Here is a 17,106-nt window from a genome sequence, read left to right on the forward strand (position 1 = left end):
GTGCAAACTTACAAGACCATTTTTGAAAATGCAATTAAAACGGATAATTGCCTGCTACAGAAAATAGAACCCACGGCATGAACTACCTTGAGAAGCCACAGTGGCCTAATGGATAAGGCACTGGCCTCCTAAGCCAGGGATTGTGGGTTCAAGTCCCATCTGGGGTGTTTGCTTATCTCTGAAACAGCGCATGGTCTGTCTAATCTTTCTACCAGTTTGAATTTGATCTTGCAAAATTCTCCAAAAAAGAAAGATTGCTACTTTTAATTGAAAGAAGTGTGACCATGCTAAATAATAAAATACGATATTACAAATACAGCATATAAAATATAGCAACAGAGCGTGTGTTCATCCCAGCCAATGCACATGTGCACTTCCTGAAGCAACAGGATGTTTCAGTTTAAAAATGCCCATTGGCCAGTGTGATAAATGTCTCAATTGATTCTTCATAAAGATTGTGATCTGGTAAAAAATGTATTTTCAAACTGTGGAAAAAGCAACAACACAAATCCTGTTTTATCAAATAGTTACATTTCGGAGCAAATTTTTCATTTTAAATTTCTGATTGTTTTTTTTTCATATATGCAATGCTGCAGCCCAGCAGCTGCTCCAGTGGCGCAATCGGTCAGCGCGCGGTACTTATAAAGCAGTAACTGATGAGCTATGCCGAGGTTGTGAGTTCAAGCCTCACCTGGAGCAGACTTTTCTTGTCTTCCTTTGTTATTTTGAACAAATGCGTTAGCCAAAGTTTCTCGAGTTCCATCATGATCTACTTGCACGATTGAGAAGGAAGTTTCCGAGAGATATTTACTTTTTATGGTTTCTTGTTTAATTTGCTGTATATTACAAAAGTCTCACCAGTTTTACCATGATCTAGTACCATATTGTAAAGGGAAATGCAAAAGATAAATTGTTTTTTTAAGGCTTCTGGGAGCCAAATATTATTTCCTTCATTGGCATCAATAATGTGGAGTGACTACATGATGAAAAGGACATGACAAAGGAAGCCTTGGCTCTCAGCAGAAAAGAAAGAAGCACGTGGTTATGGTTGTTTTCAAGTTGGAGTACAAACTTACAAGACCATTTTTGAAAATGCAATTAAAACGGATAATTGCCTGCTACAGAAAATAGAACCCACGGCATGAACTACCTTGAGAAGCCCCAGTGGCCTAATGGATAAGGCACTGGCCTCCTAAGCCAGGGATTGTGGGTTCAAGTCCCATCTGGGGTGTTTGCTTATCTCTGAAACAGCGCATGGTCTGTCTAATCTTTCTACCAGTTTGAATTTGATCTTGCAAAATTCTCCAAAAAAGAAAGATTGCTACTTTTAATTGAAAGAAGTGTGACCATGCTAAATAATAAAATACGATATTACAAATACAGCATATAAAATATAGCAACAGAGCGTGTGTTCATCCCAGCCAATGCACATGTGCACTTCCTGAAGCAACAGGATGTTTCAGTTTAAAAATGCCCATTGGCCAGTGTGATAAATGTCTCAATTGATTCTTCATAAAGATTGTGATCTGGTAAAAAATGTATTTTCAAACTGTGGAAAAAGCAACAACACAAATCCTGTTTTATCAAATAGTTACATTTCGGAGCAAATTTTTCATTTTAAATTTCTGATTGTTTTTTTTTCATATATGCAATGCTGCAGCCCAGCAGCTGCTCCAGTGGCGCAATCGGTCAGCGCTCGGTACTTATAAAGCAGTAACTGATGAGCTATGCCGAGGTTGTGAGTTCAAGCCTCACCTGGAGCAGACTTTTCTTGTCTTCCTTTGTTATTTTGAACAAATGCGTTAGCCAAAGTTTCTCGAGTTCCATCATGATCTACTTGCACGATTGAGAAGGAAGTTTCCGAGAGATATTTACTTTTTATGGTTTCTTGTTTAATTTGCTGTATATTACAAAAGTCTCACCAGTTTTACCATGATCTAGTACCATATTGTAAAGGGAAATGCAAAAGATAAATTGTTTTTTTAAGGCTTCTGGGAGCCAAATATTATTTCCTTCATTGGCATCAATAATGTGGATTGACTACATGATGAAAAGGACATGACAAAGGAAGCCTTGGCTCTCAGCAGAAAAGAAAGAAGCACGTGGTTATGGTTGTTTTCAAGTTGGAGTACAAACTTACAAGACCATTTTTGAAAATGCAATTAAAACGGATAATTGCCTGCTACAGAAAATAGAACCCACGGCATGAACTACCTTGAGAAGCCCCAGTGGCCTAATGGATAAGGCACTGGCCTCCTAAGCCAGGGATTGTGGGTTCAAGTCCCATCTGGGGTGTTTGCTTATCTCTGAAACAGCGCATGGTCTGTCTAATCTTTCTACCAGTTTGAATTTGATCTTGCAAAATTCTCCAAAAAAGAAAGATTGCTACTTTTAATTGAAAGAAGTGTGACCATGCTAAATAATAAAATACGATATTACAAATACAGCATATAAAATATAGCAACAGAGCGTGTGTTCATCCCAGCCAATGCACATGTGCACTTCCTGAAGCAACAGGATGTTTCAGTTTAAAAATGCCCATTGGCCAGTGTGATAAATGTCTCAATTGATTCTTCATAAAGATTGTGATCTGGTAAAAAATGTATTTTCAAACTGTGGAAAAAGCAACAACACAAATCCTGTTTTATCAAATAGTTACATTTCGGAGCAAATTTTTCATTTTAAATTTCTGATTGTTTTTTTTTCATATATGCAATGCTGCAGCCCAGCAGCTGCTCCAGTGGCGCAATCGGTCAGCGCGCGGTACTTATAAAGCAGTAACTGATGAGCTATGCCGAGGTTGTGAGTTCAAGCCTCACCTGGAGCAGACTTTTCTTGTCTTCCTTTGTTATTTTGAACAAATGCGTTAGCCAAAGTTTCTCGAGTTCCATCATGATCTACTTGCACGATTGAGAAGGAAGTTTCCGAGAGATATTTACTTTTTATGGTTTCTTGTTTAATTTGCTGTATATTACAAAAGTCTCACCAGTTTTACCATGATCTAGTACCATATTGTAAAGGGAAATGCAAAAGATAAATTGTTTTTTTAAGGCTTCTGGGAGCCAAATATTATTTCCTTCATTGGCATCAATAATGTGGAGTGACTACATGATGAAAAGGACATGACAAAGGAAGCCTTGGCTCTCAGCAGAAAAGAAAGAAGCACGTGGTTATGGTTGTTTTCAAGTTGGAGTACAAACTTACAAGACCATTTTTGAAAATGCAATTAAAACGGATAATTGCCTGCTACAGAAAATAGAACCCACGGCATGAACTACCTTGAGAAGCCCCAGTGGCCTAATGGATAAGGCACTGGCCTCCTAAGCCAGGGATTGTGGGTTCAAGTCCCATCTGGGGTGTTTGCTTATCTCTGAAACAGCGCATGGTCTGTCTAATCTTTCTACCAGTTTGAATTTGATCTTGCAAAATTCTCCAAAAAAGAAAGATTGCTACTTTTAATTGAAAGAAGTGTGACCATGCTAAATAATAAAATACGATATTACAAATACAGCATATAAAATATAGCAACAGAGCGTGTGTTCATCCCAGCCAATGCACATGTGCACTTCCTGAAGCAACAGGATGTTTCAGTTTAAAAATGCCCATTGGCCAGTGTGATAAATGTCTCAATTGATTCTTCATAAAGATTGTGATCTGGTAAAAAATGTATTTTCAAACTGTGGAAAAAGCAACAACACAAATCCTGTTTTATCAAATAGTTACATTTCGGAGCAAATTTTTCATTTTAAATTTCTGATTGTTTTTTTTTCATATATGCAATGCTGCAGCCCAGCAGCTGCTCCAGTGGCGCAATCGGTCAGCGCGTGGTACTTATAAAGCAGTAACTGATGAGCTATGCCGAGGTTGTGAGTTCAAGCCTCACCTGGAGCAGACTTTTCTTGTCTTCCTTTGTTATTTTGAACAAATGCGTTAGCCAAAGTTTCTCGAGTTCCATCATGATCTACTTGCACGATTGAGAAGGAAGTTTCCGAGAGATATTTACTTTTTATGGTTTCTTGTTTAATTTGCTGTATATTACAAAAGTCTCACCAGTTTTACCATGATCTAGTACCATATTGTAAAGGGAAATGTAAAAGATAAATTGTTTTTTTAAGGCTTCTGGGAGCCAAATATTATTTCCTTCATTGGCATCAATAATGTGGAGTGACTACATGATGAAAAGGACATGACAAAGGAAGCCTTGGCTCTCAGCAGAAAAGAAAGAAGCACGTGGTTATGGTTGTTTTCAAGTTGGAGTACAAACTTACAAGACCATTTTTGAAAATGCAATTAAAACGGATAATTGCCTGCTACAGAAAATAGAACCCACGGCATGAACTACCTTGAGAAGCCCCAGTGGCCTAATGGATAAGGCACTGGCCTCCTAAGCCAGGGATTGTGGGTTCAAGTCCCATCTGGGGTGTTTGCTTATCTCTGAAACAGCGCATGGTCTGTCTAATCTTTCTACCAGTTTGAATTTGATCTTGCAAAATTCTCCAAAAAAGAAAGATTGCTACTTTTAATTGAAAGAAGTGTGACCATGCTAAATAATAAAATACGATATTACAAATACAGCATATAAAATATAGCAACAGAGCGTGTGTTCATCCCAGCCAATGCACATGTGCACTTCCTGAAGCAACAGGATGTTTCAGTTTAAAAATGCCCATTGGCCAGTGTGATAAATGTCTCAATTGATTCTTCATAAAGATTGTGATCTGGTAAAAAATGTATTTTCAAACTGTGGAAAAAGCAACAACACAAATCCTGTTTTATCAAATAGTTACATTTCGGAGCAAATTTTTCATTTTAAATTTCTGATTGTTTTTTTTTCATATATGCAATGCTGCAGCCCAGCAGCTGCTAGAGTGGCGCAATCGGTCAGCGCGCGGTACTTATAAAGCAGTAACTGATGAGCTATGCTGAGGTTGTGAGTTCAAGCCTCACCTGGAGCAGACTTTTCTTGTCTTCCTTTGTTATTTTGAACAAATGCGTTAGCCAAAGTTTCTCGAGTTCCATCATGATCTACTTGCACGATTGAGAAGGAAGTTTCCGAGAGATATTTACTTTTTATGGTTTCTTGTTTAATTTGCTGTATATTACAAAAGTCTCACCAGTTTTACCATGATCTAGTACCATATTGTAAAGGGAAATGTAAAAGATAAATTGTTTTTTTAAGGCTTCTGGGAGCCAAATATTATTTCCTTCATTGGCATCAATAATGTGGAGTGACTACATGATGAAAAGGACATGACAAAGGAAGCCCTGGCTCTCAGCAGAAAAGAAAGAAGCACGTGGTTATGGTTGTTTTCAAGTTGGAGTACAAACTTACAAGACCATTTTTGAAAATGCAATTAAAACGGATAATTGCCTGCTACAGAAAAAAGAACCCACGGCATGAACTACCTTGAGAAGCCCCAGTGGCCTAATAGATAAGGCACTGGCCTCCTAAGCCAGGGATTGTGGGTTCAAGTCCCATCTGGGGTGTTTGCTTATCTCTGAAACAGCGCATGGTCTGTCTAATCTTTCTATCAGTTTGAATTTGATCTTGCAAAATTCTCCAAAAAAGAAAGATGGCGACTTTTAATTGAAAGAAGTGTGACCATGCTAAATAATAAAATACGATATTACAAATACAGCATATAAAATATAGCAACAGAGCGTGTGTTCATCCCAGCCAATGCACATCTGCACTTCCTGAAGCAACAGGATGTTTCAGTTTAAAAATGCCCATTGGCCAGTGTGATAAATGTCTCAATTGATTCTTCATAAAGATTGTGATCTGGTAAAAAATGTATTTTCAAACTGTGGAAAAAGCAACAACACAAATCCTGTTTTATCAAATAGTTACATTTCGGAGCAAATTTTTCATTTTAAATTTCTGATTGTTTTTTTTTCATATATGCAATGCTGCAGCCCAGCAGCTGCTCCAGTGGCGCAATCGGTCAGCGCGCGGTACTTATAAAGCAGTAACTGATGAGCTATGCCGAGGTTGTGAGTTCAAGTCTCACCTGGAGCAGACTTTTCTTGTCTTCCTTTGTTATTTTGAACAAATGCGTTAGCCAAAGTTTCTCGAGTTCCATCATGATCTACTTGCACGATTGAGAAGGAAGTTTCCGAGAGATATTTACTTTTTATGGTTTCTTGTTTAATTTGCTGTATATTACAAAAGTCTCACCAGTTTTACCATGATCTAGTACCATATTGTAAAGGGAAATGTAAAAGATAAATTGTTTTTTTAAGGCTTCTGGGAGCCAAATATTATTTCCTTCATTGGCATCAATAATGTGGAGTGACTACATGATGAAAAGGACATGACAAAGGAAGCCCTGGCTCTCAGCAGAAAAGAAAGAAGCACGTGGTTATGGTTGTTTTCAAGTTGGAGTACAAACTTACAAGACCATTTTTGAAAATGCAATTAAAACGGATAATTGCCTGCTACAGAAAATAGAACCCACGGCATGAACTACCTTGAGAAGCCCCAGTGGCCTAATGGATAAGGCACTGGCCTCCTAAGCCAGGGATTGTGGGTTCAAGTCCCATCTGTGGTGTTTGCTTATCTCTGAAACAGCGCATGGTCTGTCTAATCTTTCTACCAGTTTGAATTTGATCTTGCAAAATTCTCCAAAAAAGAAAGATTGCTACTTTTAATTGAAAGAAGTGTGACCATGCTAAATAATAAAATACGATATTACAAATACAGCATATAAAATATAGCAACAGAGCGTGTGTTCATCCCAGCCAATGCACATGTGCACTTCCTGAAGCAACAGGATGTTTCAGTTTAAAAATGCCCATTGGCCAGTGTGATAAATGTCTCAATTGATTCTTCATAAAGATTGTGATCTGGTAAAAAATGTATTTTCAAACTGTGGAAAAAGCAACAACACAAATCCTGTTTTATCAAATAGTTACATTTCGGAGCAAATTTTTCATTTTAAATTTCTGATTGTTTTTTTTTCATATATGCAATGCTGCAGCTCAGCAGCTGCTCCAGTGGTGCAATCGGTCAGCGCGCGGTACTTATAAAGCAGTAACTGATGAGCTATGCCGAGGTTGTGAGTTCAAGCCTCACCTGGAGCAGACTTTTCTTGTCTTCCTTTGTTATTTTGAACAAATGCGTTAGCCAAAGTTTCTCGAGTTCCATCATGATCTACTTGCACGATTGAGAAGGAAGTTTCCGAGAGATATTTACTTTTTATGGTTTCTTGTTTAATTTGCTGTATTTTACAAAAGTCTCACCAGTTTTACCATGATCTAGTACCATATTGTAAAGGGAAATGTAAAAGATAAATTGTTTTTTTCAGGCTTCTGGGAGCCAAATATTATTTCCTTCATTGGCATCAATAATGTGGAGTGACTACATGATGAAAAGGACATGACAAAGGAAGCCCTGGCTCTCAGCAGAAAAGAAAGAAGCACGTGGTTATGGTTGTTTTCAAGTTGGAGTACAAACTTACAAGACCATTTTTGAAAATGCAATTAAAACGGATAATTGCCTGCTACAGAAAAAAGAACCCACGGCATGAACTACCTTGAGAAGCCCCAGTGGCCTAATGGATAAGGCACTGGCCTCCTAAGCCAGGGATTGTGGGTTCAAGTCCCATCTGGGGTGTTTGCTTATCTCTGAAACAGCGCATGGTCTGTCTAATCTTTCTACCAGTTTGAATTTGATCTTGCAAAATTCTCCAAAAAAGAAAGATTGCTACTTTTAATTGAAAGAAGTGTGACCATGCTAAATAATAAAATACGATATTACAAATACAGCATATAAAATATAGCAACAGAGCGTGTGTTCATCCCAGCCAATGCACATGTGCACTTCCTGAAGCAACAGGATGTTTCAGTTTAAAAATGCCCATTGGCCAGTGTGATAAATGTCTCAATTGATTCTTCATAAAGATTGTGATCTGGTAAAAAATGTATTTTCAAACTGTGGAAAAAGCAACAACACAAATCCTGTTTTATCAAATAGTTACATTTCGGAGCAAATTTTTCATTTTAAATTTCTGATTGTTTTTTTTTCATATATGCAATGCTGCAGCTCAGCAGCTGCTCCAGTGGCGCAATCGGTCAGCGCGCGGTACTTATAAAGCAGTAACTGATGAGCTATGCCGAGGTTGTGAGTTCAAGCCTCACCTGGAGCAGAATTTTTTTGTCTTCCTTTGTTATTTTGAACAAATGCGTTAGCCAAAGTTTCTCGAGTTCCATCATGATCTACTTGCACGATTGAGAAGGAAGTTTCCGAGAGATATTTACTTTTTATGGTTTCTTGTTTAATTTGCTGTATATTACAAAAGTCTCACCAGTTTTACCATGATCTAGTACCATATTGTAAAGGGAAATGTAAAAGATAAATTGTTTTTTTAAGGCTTCTGGGAGCCAAATATTATTTCCTTCATTGGCATCAATAATGTGGAGTGACTACATGATGAAAAGGACATGACAAAGGAAGCCCTGGCTCTCAGCAGAAAAGAAAGAAGCACGTGGTTATGGTTGTTTTCAAGTTGGAGTACAAACTTACAAGACCATTTTTGAAAATGCAATTAAAACGGATAATTGCCTGCTACAGAAAAAAGAACCCACAGCATGAACTACCTTGAGAAGCCCCAGTGGCCTAATGGATAAGGCACTGGCCTCCTAAGCCAGGGATTGTGGGTTCAAGTCCCATCTGGGGTGTTTGCTTATCTCTGAAACAGCGCATGGTCTGTCTAATCTTTCTACCAGTTTGAATTTGATCTTGCAAAATTCTCCAAAAAAGAAAGATTGCGACTTTTAATTGAAAGAAGTGTGACCATGCTAAATAATAAAATACGATATTACAAATACAGCATATAAAATATAGCAACAGAGCGTGTGTTCATCCCAGCCAATGCACACGTGCACTTCCTGAAGCAACAGGATGTTTCAGTTTAAAAATGCCCATTGGCCAGTGTGATAAATGTCTCAATTGATTCTTCATAAAGATTGTGATCTGGTAAAAAATGTATTTTCAAACTGTGGAAAAAGCAACAACACAAATCCTGTTTTATCAAATAGTTACATTTCGGAGCAAATTTTTCATTTTAAATTTCTGATTGTTTTTTTTTCATATATGCAATGCTGCAGCTCAGCAGCTGCTCCAGTGGCGCAATCGGTCAGCGCGCAGTACTTATAAAGCAGTAACTGATGAGCTATGCCGAGGTTGTGAGTTCAAGCCTCACCTGGAGCAGACTTTTCTTGTCTTCCTTTGTTATTTTGAACAAATGCGTTAGCCAAAGTTTCTCGAGTTCCATCATGATCTACTTGCACGATTGAGAAGGAAGTTTCCGAGAGATATTTACTTTTTATGGTTTCTTGTTTAATTTGCTGTATATTACAAAAGTCTCACCAGTTTTACCATGATCTAGTACCATATTGTAAAGGGAAATGCAAAAGATAAATTGTTTTTTTAAGGCTTCTGGGAGCCAAATATTATTTCCTTCATTGGCATCAATAATGTGGAGTGACTACATGATGAAAAGGACATGACAAAGGAAGCCCTGGCTCTCAGCAGAAAAGAAAGAAGCACGTGGTTATGGTTGTTTTCAAGTTGGAGTACAAACTTACAAGACCATTTTTGAAAATGCAATTAAAACGGATAATTGCCTGCTACAGAAAATAGAACCCACGGCATGAACTACCTTGAGAAGCCCCAGTGGCCTAATGGAAAAGGCACTGGCCTCCTAAGCCAGGGATTGTGGGTTCAAGTCCCATCTGGGGTGTTTGCTTATCTCTGAAACAGCGCATGGTCTGTCTAATCTTTCTACCAGTTTGAATTTGATCTTGCAAAATTCTCCAAAAAAGAAAGATTGCTACTTTTAATTGAAAGAAGTGTGACCATGCTAAATAATAAAATACGATATTACAAATACAGCATATAAAATATAGCAACAGAGCGTGTGTTCATCCCAGCCAATGCACATGTGCACTTCCTGAAGCAACAGGATGTTTCAGTTTAAATATGCCCATTGGCCAGTGTGATAAATGTCTCAATTGATTCTTCATAAAGATTGTGATCTGGTAAAAAATGTATTTTCAAACTGTGGAAAAAGCAACAACACAAATCCTGTTTTATCAAATAGTTACATTTCGGAGCAAATTTTTCATTTTAAATTTCTGATTGTTTTTTTTTCATATATGCAATGCTGCAGCCCAGCAGCTGCTCCAGTGGCGCAATCGGTCAGCGCGCGGTACTTATAAAGCAGTAACTGATGAGCTATGCTGAGGTTGTGAGTTCAAGCCTCACCTGGAGCAGACTTTTCTTGTCTTCCTTTGTTATTTTGAACAAATGCGTTAGCCAAAGTTTCTCGAGTTCCATCATGATCTACTTGCACGATTGAGAAGGAAGTTTCCGAGAGATATTTACTTTTTATGGTTTCTTGTTTAATTTGCTGTATATTACAAAAGTCTCACCAGTTTTACCATGATCTAGTACCATATTGTAAAGGGAAATGTAAAAGATAAATTGTTTTTTTAAGGCTTCTGGGAGCCAAATATTATTTCCTTCATTGGCATCAATAATGTGGAGTGACTACATGATGAAAAGGACATGACAAAGGAAGCCCTGGCTCTCAGCAGAAAAGAAAGAAGCACGTGGTTATGGTTGTTTTCAAGTTGGAGTACAAACTTACAAGACCATTTTTGAAAATGCAATTAAAACGGATAATTGCCTGCTACAGAAAATAGAACCCACGGCATGAACTACCTTGAGAAGCCCCAGTGGCCTAATGGATAAGGCACTGGCCTCCTAAGCCAGGGATTGTGGGTTCAAGTCCCATCTGGGGTGTTTGCTTATCTCTGAAACAGCGCATGGTCTGTCTAATCTTTCTACCAGTTTGAATTTGATCTTGCAAAATTCTCCAAAAAAGAAAGATTGCTACTTTTAATTGAAAGAAGTGTGACCATGCTAAATAATAAAATACGATATTACAAATACAGCATATAAAATATAGCAACAGAGCGTGTGTTCATCCCAGCCAATGCACATGTGCACTTCCTGAAGCAACAGGATGTTTCAGTTTAAAAATGCCCATTGGCCAGTGTGATAAATGTCTCAATTGATTCTTCATAAAGATTGTGATCTGGTAAAAAATGTATTTTCAAACTGTGGAAAAAGCAACAACACAAATCCTGTTTTATCAAATAGTTACATTTCGGAGCAAATTTTTCATTTTAAATTTCTGATTGTTTTTTTTTCATATATGCAATGCTGCAGCCCAGCAGCCGCTCCAGTGGCGCAATCGGTCAGCGCGCGGTACTTATAAAGCAGTAACTGATGAGCTATGCCGAGGTTGTGAGTTCAAGCCTCACCTGGAGCAGACTTTTCTTGTCTTCCTTTGTTATTTTGAACAAATGCGTTAGCCAAAGTTTCTCGAGTTCCATCATGATCTACTTGCACGATTGAGAAGGAAGTTTCCGAGAGATATTTACTTTTTATGGTTTCTTGTTTAATTTGCTGTATATTACAAAAGTCTCACCAGTTTTACCATGATCTAGTACCATATTGTAAAGGGAAATGTAAAAGATAAATTGTTTTTTTAAGGCTTCTGGGAGCCAAATATTATTTCCTTCATTGGCATCAATAATGTGGAGTGACTACATGATGAAAAGGACATGACAAAGGAAGCCCTGGCTCTCAGCAGAAAAGAAAGAAGCACGTGGTTATGGTTGTTTTCAAGTTGGAGTACAAACTTACAAGACCATTTTTGAAAATGCAATTAAAACGGATAATTGCCTGCTACAGAAAATAGAACCCACGGCATGAACTACCTTGAGAAGCCCCAGTGGCCTAATGGATAAGGCACTGGCCTCCTAAGCCAGGGATTGTGGGTTCAAGTCCCATCTGGGGTGTTTGCTTATCTGTGAAACAGCGCATGGTCTGTCTAATCTTTCTACCAGTTTGAATTTGATCTTGCAAAAGTCTCCAAAAAAGAAAGATTGCTACTTTTAATTGAAAGAAGTGTGACCATGCTAAATAATAAAATACGATATTACAAATACAGCATATAAAATATAGCAACAGAGCGTGTGTTCATCCCAGCCAATGCACATGTGCACTTCCTGAAGCAACAGGATGTTTCAGTTTAAAAATGCCCATTGGCCAGTGTGATAAATGTCTCAATTGATTCTTCATAAAGATTGTGATCTGGTAAAAAATGTATTTTCAAACTGTGGAAAAAGCAACAACACAAATCCTGTTTTATCAAATAGTTACATTTCGGAGCAAATTTTTCATTTTAAATTTCTGATTGTTTTTTTTTCATATATGCAATGCTGCAGCTCAGCAGCTGCTCCAGTGGCGCAATCGGTCAGCGCGCAGTACTTATAAAGCAGTAACTGATGAGCTATGCCGAGGTTGTGAGTTCAAGCCTCACCTGGAGCAGACTTTTCTTGTCTTCCTTTGTTATTTTGAACAAATGCGTTAGCCAAAGTTTCTCGAGTTCCATCATGATCTACTTGCACGATTGAGAAGGAAGTTTCCGAGAGATATTTACTTTTTATGGTTGCTTGTTTAATTTGCTGTATATTACAAAAGTCTCACCAGTTTTACCATGATCTAGTACCATATTGTAAAGGGAAATGCAAAAGATAAATTGTTTTTTTAAGGCTTCTGGGAGCCAAATATTATTTCCTTCATTGGCATCAATAATGTGGAGTGACTACATGATGAAAAGGACATGACAAAGGAAGCCCTGGCTCTCAGCAGAAAAGAAAGAAGCACGTGGTTATGGTTGTTTTCAAGTTGGAGTACAAACTTACAAGACCATTTTTGAAAATGCAATTAAAACGGATAATTGCCTGCTACAGAAAATAGAACCCACGGCATGAACTACCTTGAGAAGCCCCAGTGGCCTAATGGATAAGGCACTGGCCTCCTAAGCCAGGGATTGTGGGTTCAAGTCCCATCTGGGGTGTTTGCTTATCTCTGAAACAGCGCATGGTCTGTCTAATCTTTCTACCAGTTTGAATTTGATCTTGCAAAATTCTCCAAAAAAGAAAGATTGCTACTTTTAATTGAAAGAAGTGTGACCATGCTAAATAATAAAATACGATATTACAAATACAGCATATAAAATATAGCAACAGAGCGTGTGTTCATCCCAGCCAATGCACATGTGCACTTCCTGAAGCAACAGGATGTTTCAGTTTAAATATGCCCATTGGCCAGTGTGATAAATGTCTCAATTGATTCTTCATAAAGATTATGATCTGGTAAAAAATGTATTTTCAAACTGTGGAAAAAGCAACAACACAAATCCTGTTTTATCAAATAGTTACATTTCGGAGCAAATTTTTCATTTTAAATTTCTGATTGTTTTTTTTTCATATATGCAATGCTGCAGCCCAGCAGCTGCTCCAGTGGCGCAATCGGTCAGCGCGCGGTACTTATAAAGCAGTAACTGATGAGCTATGCTGAGGTTGTGAGTTCAAGCCTCACCTGGAGCAGACTTTTCTTGTCTTCCTTTGTTATTTTGAACAAATGCGTTAGCCAAAGTTTCTCGAGTTCCATCATGATCTACTTGCACGATTGAGAAGGAAGTTTCCGAGAGATATTTACTTTTTATGGTTTCTTGTTTAATTTGCTGTATATTACAAAAGTCTCACCAGTTTTACCATGATCTAGTACCATATTGTAAAGGGAAATGTAAAAGATAAATTGTTTTTTTAAGGCTTCTGGGAGCCAAATATTATTTCCTTCATTGGCATCAATAATGTGGAGTGACTACATGATGAAAAGGACATGACAAAGGAAGCCCTGGCTCTCAGCAGAAAAGAAAGAAGCACGTGGTTATGGTTGTTTTCAAGTTGGAGTACAAACTTACAAGACCATTTTTGAAAATGCAATTAAAACGGATAATTGCCTGCTACAGAAAATAGAACCCACGGCATGAACTACCTTGAGAAGCCCCAGTGGCCTAATGGATAAGGCACTGGCCTCCTAAGCCAGGGATTGTGGGTTCAAGTCCCATCTGGGGTGTTTGCTTATCTCTGAAACAGCGCATGGTCTGTCTAATCTTTCTACCAGTTTGAATTTGATCTTGCAAAAGTCTCCAAAAAAGAAAGATTGCTACTTTTAATTGAAAGAAGTGTGACCATGCTAAATAATAAAATACGATATTACAAATACAGCATATAAAATATAGCAACAGAGCGTGTGTTCATCCCAGCCAATGCACATGTGCACTTCCTGAAGCAACAGGATGTTTCAGTTTAAAAATGCCCATTGGCCAGTGTGATAAATGTCTCAATTGATTCTTCATAAAGATTGTGATCTGGTAAAAAATGTATTTTCAAACTGTGGAAAAAGCAACAACACAAATCCTGTTTTATCAAATAGTTACATTTCGGAGCAAATTTTTCATTTTAAATTTCTGATTGTTTTTTTTTCATATATGCAATGCTGCAGCTCAACAGCTGCTCCAGTGGCGCAATCGGTCAGCGCGCAGTACTTATAAAGCAGTAACTGATGAGCTATGCCGAGGTTGTGAGTTCAAGCCTCACCTGGAGCAGACTTTTCTTGTCTTCCTTTGTTATTTTGAACAAATGCGTTAGCCAAAGTTTCTCGAGTTCCATCATGATCTACTTGCACGATTGAGAAGGAAGTTTCCGAGAGATATTTACTTTTTATGGTTGCTTGTTTAATTTGCTGTATATTACAAAAGTCTCACCAGTTTTACCATGATCTAGTACCATATTGTAAAGGGAAATGCAAAAGATAAATTGTTTTTTTAAGGCTTCTGGGAGCCAAATATTATTTCCTTCATTGGCATCAATAATGTGGAGTGACTACATGATGAAAAGGACATGACAAAGGAAGCCCTGGCTCTCAGCAGAAAAGAAAGAAGCACGTGGTTATGGTTGTTTTCAAGTTGGAGTACAAACTTACAAGACCATTTTTGAAAATGCAATTAAAACGGATAATTGCCTGCTACAGAAAATAGAACCCACGGCATGAACTACCTTGAGAAGCCCCAGTGGCCTAATGGATAAGGCACTGGCCTCCTAAGCCAGGGATTGTGGGTTCAAGTCCCATCTGGGGTGTTTGCTTATCTCTGAAACAGCGCATGGTCTGTCTAATCTTTCTACCAGTTTGAATTTGATCTTGCAAAATTCTCCAAAAAAGAAAGATTGCTACTTTTAATTGAAAGAAGTGTGACCATGCTAAATAATAAAATACGATATTACAAATACAGCATATAAAATATAGCAACAGAGCGTGTGTTCATCCCAGCCAATGCACATGTGCACTTCCTGAAGCAACAGGATGTTTCAGTTTAAATATGCCCATTGGCCAGTGTGATAAATGTCTCAATTGATTCTTCATAAAGATTATGATCTGGTAAAAAATGTATTTTCAAACTGTGGAAAAAGCAACAACACAAATCCTGTTTTATCAAATAGTTACATTTCGGAGCAAATTTTTCATTTTAAATTTCTGATTGTTTTTTTTTCATATATGCAATGCTGCAGCCCAGCAGCTGCTCCAGTGGCGCAATCGGTCAGCGCGCGGTACTTATAAAGCAGTAACTGATGAGCTATGCTGAGGTTGTGAGTTCAAGCCTCACCTGGAGCAGACTTTTCTTGTCTTCCTTTGTTATTTTGAACAAATGCGTTAGCCAAAGTTTCTCGAGTTCCATCATGATCTACTTGCACGATTGAGAAGGAAGTTTCCGAGAGATATTTACTTTTTATGGTTTCTTGTTTAATTTGCTGTATATTACAAAAGTCTCACCAGTTTTACCATGATCTAGTACCATATTGTAAAGGGAAATGTAAAAGATAAATTGTTTTTTTAAGGCTTCTGGGAGCCAAATATTATTTCCTTCATTGGCATCAATAATGTGGAGTGACTACATGATGAAAAGGACATGACAAAGGAAGCCCTGGCTCTCAGCAGAAAAGAAAGAAGCACGTGGTTATGGTTGTTTTCAAGTTGGAGTACAAACTTACAAGACCATTTTTGAAAATGCAATTAAAACGGATAATTGCCTGCTACAGAAAATAGAACCCACGGCATGAACTACCTTGAGAAGCCCCAGTGGCCTAATGGATAAGGCACTGGCCTCCTAAGCCAGGGATTGTGGGTTCAAGTCCCATCTGGGGTGTTTGCTTATCTCTGAAACAGCGCATGGTCTGTCTAATCTTTCTACCAGTTTGAATTTGATCTTGCAAAAGTCTCCAAAAAAGAAAGATTGCTACTTTTAATTGAAAGAAGTGTGACCATGCTAAATAATAAAATACGATATTACAAATACAGCATATAAAATATAGCAACAGAGCGTGTGTTCATCCCAGCCAATGCACATGTGCACTTCCTGAAGCAACAGGATGTTTCAGTTTAAAAATGCCCATTGGCCAGTGTGATAAATGTCTCAATTGATTCTTCATAAAGATTGTGATCTGGTAAAAAATGTATTTTCAAACTGTGGAAAAAGCAACAACACAAATCCTGTTTTATCAAATAGTTACATTTCGGAGCAAATTTTTCATTTTAAATTTCTGATTGTTTTTTTTTCATATATGCAATGCTGCAGCCCAGCAGCTGCTCCAGTGGCGCAATCGGTCAGCGCGCGGTACTTATAAAGCAGTAACTGATGAGCTATGCCGAGGTTGTGAGTTCAAGCCTCACCTGGAGCAGACTTTTCTTGTCTTCCTTTGTTATTTTGAACAAATGCGTTAGCCAAAGTTTCTCGAGTTCCATCATGATCTACTTGCACGATTGAGAAGGAAGTTTCCGAGAGATATTTACTTTTTATGGTTTCTTGTTTAATTTGCTGTATATTACAAAAGTCTCACCAGTTTTACCATGATCTAGTACCATATTGTAAAGGGAAATGTAAAAGATAAATTGTTTTTTTAAGGCTTCTGGGAGCCAAATATTATTTCCTTCATTGGCATCAATAATGTGGAGTGACTACATGATGAAAAGGACATGACAAAGGAAGCCCTGGCTCTCAGCAGAAAAGAAAGAAGCACGTGGTTATGGTTGTTTTCAAGTTGGAGTACAAACTTACAAGACCATTTTTGAAAATGCAATTAAAACGGATAATTGCCTGCTACAGAAAATAGAACCCACGGCATGAA

The 17,106-nt window shown here is 37.9% G+C and overlaps 31 non-coding genes across 31 annotated transcripts; all 31 read left to right on the forward strand.

The window, feature by feature from the left end:
- Positions 1-94: 94 nt before the first annotated feature.
- TRNAR-CCU (transfer RNA arginine (anticodon CCU)) lies at positions 95-167 on the forward strand. Its single transcript has one exon. It is a non-coding gene; the product is annotated as a tRNA-Arg (tRNA).
- Positions 168-606: 439 nt separating this feature from the next.
- Positions 607-699, forward strand: TRNAI-UAU (transfer RNA isoleucine (anticodon UAU)). Its single transcript is given in 2 exon segments — positions 607-644; positions 664-699. It is a non-coding gene; the product is annotated as a tRNA-Ile (tRNA).
- A 459-nt stretch (positions 700-1,158) lies between these two features.
- Positions 1,159-1,231, forward strand: TRNAR-CCU (transfer RNA arginine (anticodon CCU)). The gene has a single exon. It is a non-coding gene; the product is annotated as a tRNA-Arg (tRNA).
- Positions 1,232-1,670: 439 nt separating this feature from the next.
- On the forward strand, positions 1,671-1,763 carry TRNAI-UAU (transfer RNA isoleucine (anticodon UAU)). The gene is given in 2 exon segments: positions 1,671-1,708; positions 1,728-1,763. It is a non-coding gene; the product is annotated as a tRNA-Ile (tRNA).
- Positions 1,764-2,222: 459 nt separating this feature from the next.
- TRNAR-CCU (transfer RNA arginine (anticodon CCU)) lies at positions 2,223-2,295 on the forward strand. The gene has a single exon. It is a non-coding gene; the product is annotated as a tRNA-Arg (tRNA).
- Positions 2,296-2,734: 439 nt separating this feature from the next.
- TRNAI-UAU (transfer RNA isoleucine (anticodon UAU)) lies at positions 2,735-2,827 on the forward strand. The gene is given in 2 exon segments: positions 2,735-2,772; positions 2,792-2,827. It is a non-coding gene; the product is annotated as a tRNA-Ile (tRNA).
- A 459-nt stretch (positions 2,828-3,286) lies between these two features.
- TRNAR-CCU (transfer RNA arginine (anticodon CCU)) lies at positions 3,287-3,359 on the forward strand. The gene has a single exon. It is a non-coding gene; the product is annotated as a tRNA-Arg (tRNA).
- A 439-nt stretch (positions 3,360-3,798) lies between these two features.
- On the forward strand, positions 3,799-3,891 carry TRNAI-UAU (transfer RNA isoleucine (anticodon UAU)). The gene is given in 2 exon segments: positions 3,799-3,836; positions 3,856-3,891. It is a non-coding gene; the product is annotated as a tRNA-Ile (tRNA).
- A 459-nt stretch (positions 3,892-4,350) lies between these two features.
- TRNAR-CCU (transfer RNA arginine (anticodon CCU)) lies at positions 4,351-4,423 on the forward strand. Its single transcript has one exon. It is a non-coding gene; the product is annotated as a tRNA-Arg (tRNA).
- Positions 4,424-5,414: 991 nt separating this feature from the next.
- On the forward strand, positions 5,415-5,487 carry TRNAR-CCU (transfer RNA arginine (anticodon CCU)). Its single transcript has one exon. It is a non-coding gene; the product is annotated as a tRNA-Arg (tRNA).
- A 439-nt stretch (positions 5,488-5,926) lies between these two features.
- Positions 5,927-6,019, forward strand: TRNAI-UAU (transfer RNA isoleucine (anticodon UAU)). The gene is given in 2 exon segments: positions 5,927-5,964; positions 5,984-6,019. It is a non-coding gene; the product is annotated as a tRNA-Ile (tRNA).
- A 459-nt stretch (positions 6,020-6,478) lies between these two features.
- On the forward strand, positions 6,479-6,551 carry TRNAR-CCU (transfer RNA arginine (anticodon CCU)). Its single transcript has one exon. It is a non-coding gene; the product is annotated as a tRNA-Arg (tRNA).
- A 439-nt stretch (positions 6,552-6,990) lies between these two features.
- TRNAI-UAU (transfer RNA isoleucine (anticodon UAU)) lies at positions 6,991-7,083 on the forward strand. The gene is given in 2 exon segments: positions 6,991-7,028; positions 7,048-7,083. It is a non-coding gene; the product is annotated as a tRNA-Ile (tRNA).
- A 459-nt stretch (positions 7,084-7,542) lies between these two features.
- On the forward strand, positions 7,543-7,615 carry TRNAR-CCU (transfer RNA arginine (anticodon CCU)). The gene has a single exon. It is a non-coding gene; the product is annotated as a tRNA-Arg (tRNA).
- Positions 7,616-8,054: 439 nt separating this feature from the next.
- On the forward strand, positions 8,055-8,147 carry TRNAI-UAU (transfer RNA isoleucine (anticodon UAU)). Its single transcript is given in 2 exon segments — positions 8,055-8,092; positions 8,112-8,147. It is a non-coding gene; the product is annotated as a tRNA-Ile (tRNA).
- Positions 8,148-8,606: 459 nt separating this feature from the next.
- TRNAR-CCU (transfer RNA arginine (anticodon CCU)) lies at positions 8,607-8,679 on the forward strand. The gene has a single exon. It is a non-coding gene; the product is annotated as a tRNA-Arg (tRNA).
- A 439-nt stretch (positions 8,680-9,118) lies between these two features.
- TRNAI-UAU (transfer RNA isoleucine (anticodon UAU)) lies at positions 9,119-9,211 on the forward strand. The gene is given in 2 exon segments: positions 9,119-9,156; positions 9,176-9,211. It is a non-coding gene; the product is annotated as a tRNA-Ile (tRNA).
- A 459-nt stretch (positions 9,212-9,670) lies between these two features.
- On the forward strand, positions 9,671-9,743 carry TRNAR-CCU (transfer RNA arginine (anticodon CCU)). Its single transcript has one exon. It is a non-coding gene; the product is annotated as a tRNA-Arg (tRNA).
- A 439-nt stretch (positions 9,744-10,182) lies between these two features.
- On the forward strand, positions 10,183-10,275 carry TRNAI-UAU (transfer RNA isoleucine (anticodon UAU)). Its single transcript is given in 2 exon segments — positions 10,183-10,220; positions 10,240-10,275. It is a non-coding gene; the product is annotated as a tRNA-Ile (tRNA).
- Positions 10,276-10,734: 459 nt separating this feature from the next.
- TRNAR-CCU (transfer RNA arginine (anticodon CCU)) lies at positions 10,735-10,807 on the forward strand. Its single transcript has one exon. It is a non-coding gene; the product is annotated as a tRNA-Arg (tRNA).
- A 439-nt stretch (positions 10,808-11,246) lies between these two features.
- On the forward strand, positions 11,247-11,339 carry TRNAI-UAU (transfer RNA isoleucine (anticodon UAU)). Its single transcript is given in 2 exon segments — positions 11,247-11,284; positions 11,304-11,339. It is a non-coding gene; the product is annotated as a tRNA-Ile (tRNA).
- A 459-nt stretch (positions 11,340-11,798) lies between these two features.
- On the forward strand, positions 11,799-11,871 carry TRNAR-CCU (transfer RNA arginine (anticodon CCU)). The gene has a single exon. It is a non-coding gene; the product is annotated as a tRNA-Arg (tRNA).
- A 439-nt stretch (positions 11,872-12,310) lies between these two features.
- TRNAI-UAU (transfer RNA isoleucine (anticodon UAU)) lies at positions 12,311-12,403 on the forward strand. The gene is given in 2 exon segments: positions 12,311-12,348; positions 12,368-12,403. It is a non-coding gene; the product is annotated as a tRNA-Ile (tRNA).
- Positions 12,404-12,862: 459 nt separating this feature from the next.
- Positions 12,863-12,935, forward strand: TRNAR-CCU (transfer RNA arginine (anticodon CCU)). The gene has a single exon. It is a non-coding gene; the product is annotated as a tRNA-Arg (tRNA).
- A 439-nt stretch (positions 12,936-13,374) lies between these two features.
- Positions 13,375-13,467, forward strand: TRNAI-UAU (transfer RNA isoleucine (anticodon UAU)). Its single transcript is given in 2 exon segments — positions 13,375-13,412; positions 13,432-13,467. It is a non-coding gene; the product is annotated as a tRNA-Ile (tRNA).
- A 459-nt stretch (positions 13,468-13,926) lies between these two features.
- On the forward strand, positions 13,927-13,999 carry TRNAR-CCU (transfer RNA arginine (anticodon CCU)). The gene has a single exon. It is a non-coding gene; the product is annotated as a tRNA-Arg (tRNA).
- A 439-nt stretch (positions 14,000-14,438) lies between these two features.
- TRNAI-UAU (transfer RNA isoleucine (anticodon UAU)) lies at positions 14,439-14,531 on the forward strand. The gene is given in 2 exon segments: positions 14,439-14,476; positions 14,496-14,531. It is a non-coding gene; the product is annotated as a tRNA-Ile (tRNA).
- Positions 14,532-14,990: 459 nt separating this feature from the next.
- Positions 14,991-15,063, forward strand: TRNAR-CCU (transfer RNA arginine (anticodon CCU)). The gene has a single exon. It is a non-coding gene; the product is annotated as a tRNA-Arg (tRNA).
- A 439-nt stretch (positions 15,064-15,502) lies between these two features.
- On the forward strand, positions 15,503-15,595 carry TRNAI-UAU (transfer RNA isoleucine (anticodon UAU)). The gene is given in 2 exon segments: positions 15,503-15,540; positions 15,560-15,595. It is a non-coding gene; the product is annotated as a tRNA-Ile (tRNA).
- A 459-nt stretch (positions 15,596-16,054) lies between these two features.
- TRNAR-CCU (transfer RNA arginine (anticodon CCU)) lies at positions 16,055-16,127 on the forward strand. Its single transcript has one exon. It is a non-coding gene; the product is annotated as a tRNA-Arg (tRNA).
- A 439-nt stretch (positions 16,128-16,566) lies between these two features.
- On the forward strand, positions 16,567-16,659 carry TRNAI-UAU (transfer RNA isoleucine (anticodon UAU)). The gene is given in 2 exon segments: positions 16,567-16,604; positions 16,624-16,659. It is a non-coding gene; the product is annotated as a tRNA-Ile (tRNA).
- The last annotated feature ends 447 nt before the right edge of the window (positions 16,660-17,106 follow it).

Source organism: Anomaloglossus baeobatrachus, chromosome 4 (genome assembly GCF_048569485.1).
Source record: "Anomaloglossus baeobatrachus isolate aAnoBae1 chromosome 4, aAnoBae1.hap1, whole genome shotgun sequence".
Classification (NCBI taxonomy): Eukaryota; Metazoa; Chordata; class Amphibia; order Anura; family Aromobatidae; genus Anomaloglossus; species Anomaloglossus baeobatrachus.